This window comes from Argopecten irradians, chromosome 3 (assembly GCF_041381155.1).
Source record: "Argopecten irradians isolate NY chromosome 3, Ai_NY, whole genome shotgun sequence".
NCBI classification, from domain to species: Eukaryota; Metazoa; Mollusca; class Bivalvia; order Pectinida; family Pectinidae; genus Argopecten; species Argopecten irradians.
The window spans coordinates 32,186,379-32,192,710 of record NC_091136.1 but is presented as its reverse complement, the minus strand read 5'-3'; positions in this window follow the sequence as shown (position 1 = coordinate 32,192,710).

Here is a 6,332-nt window from a genome sequence, read left to right as displayed (position 1 = left end):
TTTCTCATATGTAGGATCCCTAGGACCTTACTTGTGCAAATTGCATTTTCAGACCGATAGGTTATCTTTTCTTTCGAGGTTTTATTACCACTATTTTCTCAGAAAGTGCTGAAGGAGTCTGTCTGTCTCAAATTTTCATATGTAGGTTCCCTTGGAGCCCCTTGTTGTGCATATAACATTTTGAGATGAACTCAGTCAATAAATAAGAGGGTCGCCATCTGGGAATTCTGATTATTGATTTGGTTACCACTATTTCTCAGAAAAGTACTGAAGGGATCTTTCTGCAATTGCATTGTTGTTGAAGTTTGAAAAACAGGGGATAAAGAGCCCTCTTTCCATTGTCAGAAACCTGATATATAACAATATTGTTGGTACAATAAACAAGGTGTATTTAAGTGTTATAGTATCCTTTACTGAAGTAGCATAATCAAGATAGCTTACAACACTCATTTTTATTTAAGTGAGTGGAAAAATCCTAATTGGGGAAAACTCGCTATAAACATGTATTTTGGCTTAAAATGTTCATTTAAAGGGAACTATTCTAGCATGTTGTTAGGCATTAAATGTATTTGACAAGAATTGCATAATTATGTAAATGATTTATTGATTGGATCATTTACCTTAGATATGCTGTTAGCATAAGTCAAGAAAATATATATTTCAAGTTGGATTCATAAGTATATATTAACTCTCCTTCTATCACACGAAGTAACTACACGTAACCATTTGATTACAATGTACGTAAATGTGCATGGATATCCAACACTGTATTAATTCGTATAAATGTATATAATGTCATAATACTCTCCTAGTGTAGCGAATTTGCTTCAGTGCACGCGAATTCAAGACTGGTTTCCATGGACAACGGCTGCGAAGAGAAAACGAGACTCAATAGGAGACCCAAGGAAAAAAGGATTAATTTGTTTTCCGTTTAAACTTATACATTGATTAAAACTCTTATTTTAGTTCAAAGTACGCTGCAAATTAAAGACTATTGATTTCAAATCGCTTTTACCAATTACGTCCTATCGATTAGACGTTGTTCTTGACTGTCTCTTTCTGGGTGAAGTTGTCGTATAAGTGATTCGTTTTATTACTGAATTCATTTCTACAAAACAGAGGAAGTTATACCTCACGGTGGGAATCACGTGGTCTGTAGTTGGTGTGTTACACGAATCAAAATGGCGGCCGCCAGCAGTTTTGCCAGAAAAGGAGGTAAATCATTAAAAAATGCCTTTTGTATCGGCATTTTATAGTGACGAGCATATGCTATACATAATTCTAGACAAACCGATACCTTAGTTGTGTTTCAACGCTTATGTACTTTTGTGTAACATTCTGACCAAAGTTTTGAATCGGAGCGATTTTGCTCGTAGTAAAATTTGTAGTTTACACGAAATACACTTTTCGTACGTTTTCTGTGTTTAGACGGGACCATTCGCTGTAAATGTGATACTGTCAAAATGCTATAGTCCTAAATTCAATTGCAGATCTAACCTTTCTGGCAGAAAAATATGTTCCTTGTTAATTCTTTGGTTTTGTAAAAGGATGAGTTAACACGTTCCGTTTTGAAATGATGAGTTGACACGAACTGCTACATATTTCCGTCAGTTTAACTAATCTGGCAAACATTGATAGTGTGTGTTAAAGTATTGTAAGATTAATTTATAACCAGTTAAAACTAAGAATAGTATACTTATTTAATTGTTTAAAACTTTAACACATAACATTGGAAGGTGAGAGGATGTTCCGCAAGTGACCGGAAGTGGACCAAAGAATTAACAATCAACATGATGTTTTCTGCCAGAAAGGTTAGATGTGCAAATGAATGTAGACTGTTAACATTTAGTCAATATCACATTTACAGCGAATGGCCCCGTCTAACCACAGAAAACGTACGAAAAGTGTATGTTCGTGTATACTACCAATTTTACTACGGGCAAAATCGCTCCGATTCAAAACTTTGGTCAGAATGTTACACAAAAGTACAAAGCGTTGCACACAACTAAGGTATCGGTTTGTCTAGAATTATGTATAACATATGCTCGTCACTATAAAATGCCGATACAAAAGGCATTTTTCAGTGACTTTACCTCCTTTTCTGGCAAAACTGCTGGCGGCCGCCATTATGATTCGTGTAACACACCAACTACAGACCACGTGATTCCCACACCGTGATACCTTCTCAGACCAATAATCGCGGAAGTTAAATTCCACGGTGGTAGTCTTAATTGACAACTGGTGTTCCTCGGAAAATTTTCAAGGCCAAACCTGGTTTAGGTGACATCTACCTGCACCGAAATATGACATACACTGCACAGACATGGTGTAGCACATATTACATGTTGAATAGACAGAAAATCAAGGTAGGTTTGACATGGATGTAAACTTAACATTTATTCATGACCAGTATTTAGCTTTCGGTATGCAATCGGTCCAGCATCCATCAATATTCGATATAATTAATGACATGAGTATGCTTGATAACATTTAGTAAATACACCTACATGTACTTTGGATACAAAAGTCACACTTTGTGTTTAGGTCATGATTTGCAAAATCACCATGACAGCGAACAGTTTGTATAACTTATAATTTGCAAGTTTGCATAATCGCCATTACAACGATCTAATGAATGTAATATACTACATTAGTTATCATGACGTAATCATACAAAAAACATCTCAATATTCAGAAGTCAGAAAGAAAAAAAATATGAATCCTTAAGCAGCCTGAAACGCATTTCTGTTTTTGTTTAATGTATTTCATTAAACGTCATTTTGATCACAAACATGATACTGGGCATGTCGGAATGAATAACTTTCAATTTTGTTGAAATGAATTACCTTCGTCTTTCATTCAGTACTAATCTGGTCAAAGGAACTTCAATTTTAATCTCCTTTTAAAATAACTTAATGAGAAATCTGTAGCACTCTGTTGTGAAGCGCAGCCACTTGCGATGATATCACCAATAAATTACCTTAACCTATACTTGACGTCATTTAGGTTAAATACGTGAAAAATCAATAATGAACACAAACAACCATAAATAAGTAACCATTTACTTATATATCATGTATAAGTTCTGTATTATTTTTATTAGAGATTCTCAAGAACCAAAATAATGCGTTGGCCTGATAGCGGACCTTAAGCATGTCTGCAAGTTATGGAAATGCAGAAATTCGATCTAGGAAACATTTATATATATTTGAATATGGGACAAGGAAGTAATTGCAACAGTGTGGACAAAAAAAAAGACAAATTTTCGAGGCGATCTGCCCCTTTATCAAGAAATACAAAACGCACACGATTACATAATATACTACGTACAGTAATGCGGGACAAAGAAAGTAGACAAATATTTAACTTAACAGCACAGTGGAGCAATGTAGATGTAAGACAGGAACTGATATACTGTATATGTAAATCTCATTATTCGCAATTCAATTTATACAGCACATATTCATAATTGGTAAACGGAACAGTATTATAGATGGAAGTCTGATGACAAAACTCGTTCTCGTTATGCGGATATGATATCTTATCACAGTGTCATACATTTCGATTACATAAGATATGAAGTCAAATACATATTCTGCTTTAAAGATATGCAGTCATGTTTTTATAATGTATGAGGCATAATCAACTTCTAATAGAAAATGTTTACTATTGCAATATAACTACTAGGCCTAATGTCGTCATTCAGAAAACTATATTTATGCTGTGAAGTTTCTTTTTCTTTAGTTTAATCATATCTTGATGCTGCTTACAGTAAATTTTCGATAAAATACGTGTAAAATGTTATGATAAAACTGATGTTTTTCATTATGATTTTCTATAGTATAAAGGATCTACATTTAAGGTGCATACATTTTCTATCTTAAGAAACTAGTCTTAGAAGTGATCTGGAGTTTAAGCAAGAATAATAGAGACATGTTTCTAAACCTGTAGTCCAAAAGAGACATGAAAATAGCGGATCTTACATAAGTGGCTATGTGATATAAATTTATCAAACGAGTTCAATAATTTGATATGCCAGGAGCCTTTAGGCTAGTGGCATATCGGATTATTTAACGAATTTGATAAAATTCATATCACATAGTCACGAGTGTAAAATTCATTTTATCACATAACTTTTAATAAAAGAAATATAAGTAAAACTTTGGATTTCGTCGCTATATCAAAAAGTAGATATCCGACTTGGATGTGGACGACCACCGTCTACTGAGACAATCATGCGGCTTGTATTTATAGACTGATGACGTCAAAAATCGAAACTGTGAAGTCACAACAAGTGTTATTACACGGTGTGTATGATCTTACGATATGATACTACTTGGCTGGACGAGCTAGTTATGTTTATGCTATAATAGGCTTGTATTGTTATAGCATTTTATTATCATATAATAAACTACATAATGTATTTATGAGTCCATCTTTCCTTCTAATTTTAAAAATTAAAATTACGTTGTACAGGTAAGGAAGTTATTTTTCTTTGCTTATTGAATTTACTAAACACAAGATAATTTATTTAAATCACTTTACTAGTTGGATCATGTTTTCCGAGTATAATGATCTTATTTTGAAAACTGGATGCCAATAACGTTAACCGTCAACATTCTATACTGTACGGAACAATAGTAACATGATTACGTAATGCTATAAACGACAAAGATCTGGCACCAAGAGATCTAGAAAACAAAGCAAGTGGGAACACGACTGAAACAATTTGTTTGGTTATTCAATAGATAAATGAATATATGAGTGTGCATTCGGAAGGAGAAAACAAAATAGAAGATGCTTGCTTTGTACATGAGATGAGTATCGCTTATATAAAGTTCGAAATGATGGAGCAAAATGAAGCATTCTGAAAATGACGTCAAGGAAAGGCAATACGCCATTCTTCTAACAGTTGTTTTATAGTACGAACCAGTCATCTTACATAAAGTGTTCGTTTGGCTACAAAGCCAGCAGACAGAGACTTTGGGAACCCATCTACACTTGTTATTCTAAATTTTCAATGAGAGATGAAATATTTATGGTCATACAAAACACTTGTGATAACTTCTAAACATGAAACTATGCATAGTTGACAAATTTCAAAAATGGTTACGCGAAGACAGTACCTGAAACACATCGCATGCTGTATTAGTGAGACACAATCAAGCATGCACAGTTCTGATGGATTTGTGTAACCAAGAAAGAGACTTGTCTTTGATGATGTGGATGCAGCCATATTTTAGCTGACCCCTTTAGATCTCTCACATTAACCTTCAGAAAGGATTTTCTTTGGTCAGTGTTGATGTTCGAGACAAACTTCCTTGACTTTCATATATATCAGAAGCAGACAAAGATTTCTTCGATAATTAGCAATAAAATTGAAATTAGGATCCAGAGGCTATATAACAAGAGCTGTTGGAGAACAGCAAAGCTCGCCTATTCAGAAGAAGATGAAGTATTTACTATTTAAACATGGAGATATGACAAATTAACAGACTCAAAAAACCCCTAAAGGGCCCCAAATTAGTTGTATTATCACGTTCAGCATCCATACACATTAGGAAAATAAAATCATAAACATTTATGATGACTTATGCTTAAACAAAACTTTAACATGGAAATATGACAAATTAACAGACTCAAAAAACCCCTAAAGGGCCCAAATTGGTTGTATTATCACGTTCAGCATTCATACACATAAGGAAAATAAGATCATAAACATTTATGATGACTTAAGCTTAAACAATAGACAAAATAGAAACTTGCTCAAAAACTTTAACGTGAAATGGGACGCCAACGCTGACGCCGACGCCGGGGTGACAACATTAGCTCCCCCTATTCTTCGAATAGGCGAGCTAAAAGAAACATTGAACAATTCAGTCGTTTTGAAGGGTGGGTCGATAGATAGCATTGGCTAAACACAGTTTCACAGGAGCAAGTATAGACCACAAGTATACAAGTAAAATTGTAGTCCCTCAAAAAGGAGTATTGTATGTGGTCGTTGACGTTTTGCAACTTACAGAGGAGTACATATCAGAAAGATTACCAGTTTAAGAGATGACGATATTAAGTTCCTGAATATGTGCATGATACTCGACTTACAATAGCACGACCGCAAAAGGGACGTTGCAGCTAAAGACCCATATCAATTAATCAAAACGTACACACTACCTCCGGATTTTCCCGAAACGATATTCATCAACTGCTCAAGCCGCACAATCTAGCTGTTGGACTTTGTAGCTGAACTGGACATATCCATGAAATGTCACACAATATAAGCCATTATATTTAAGAATTAAACGCAATGGCATGAAAATCTACTACTTGTTTGT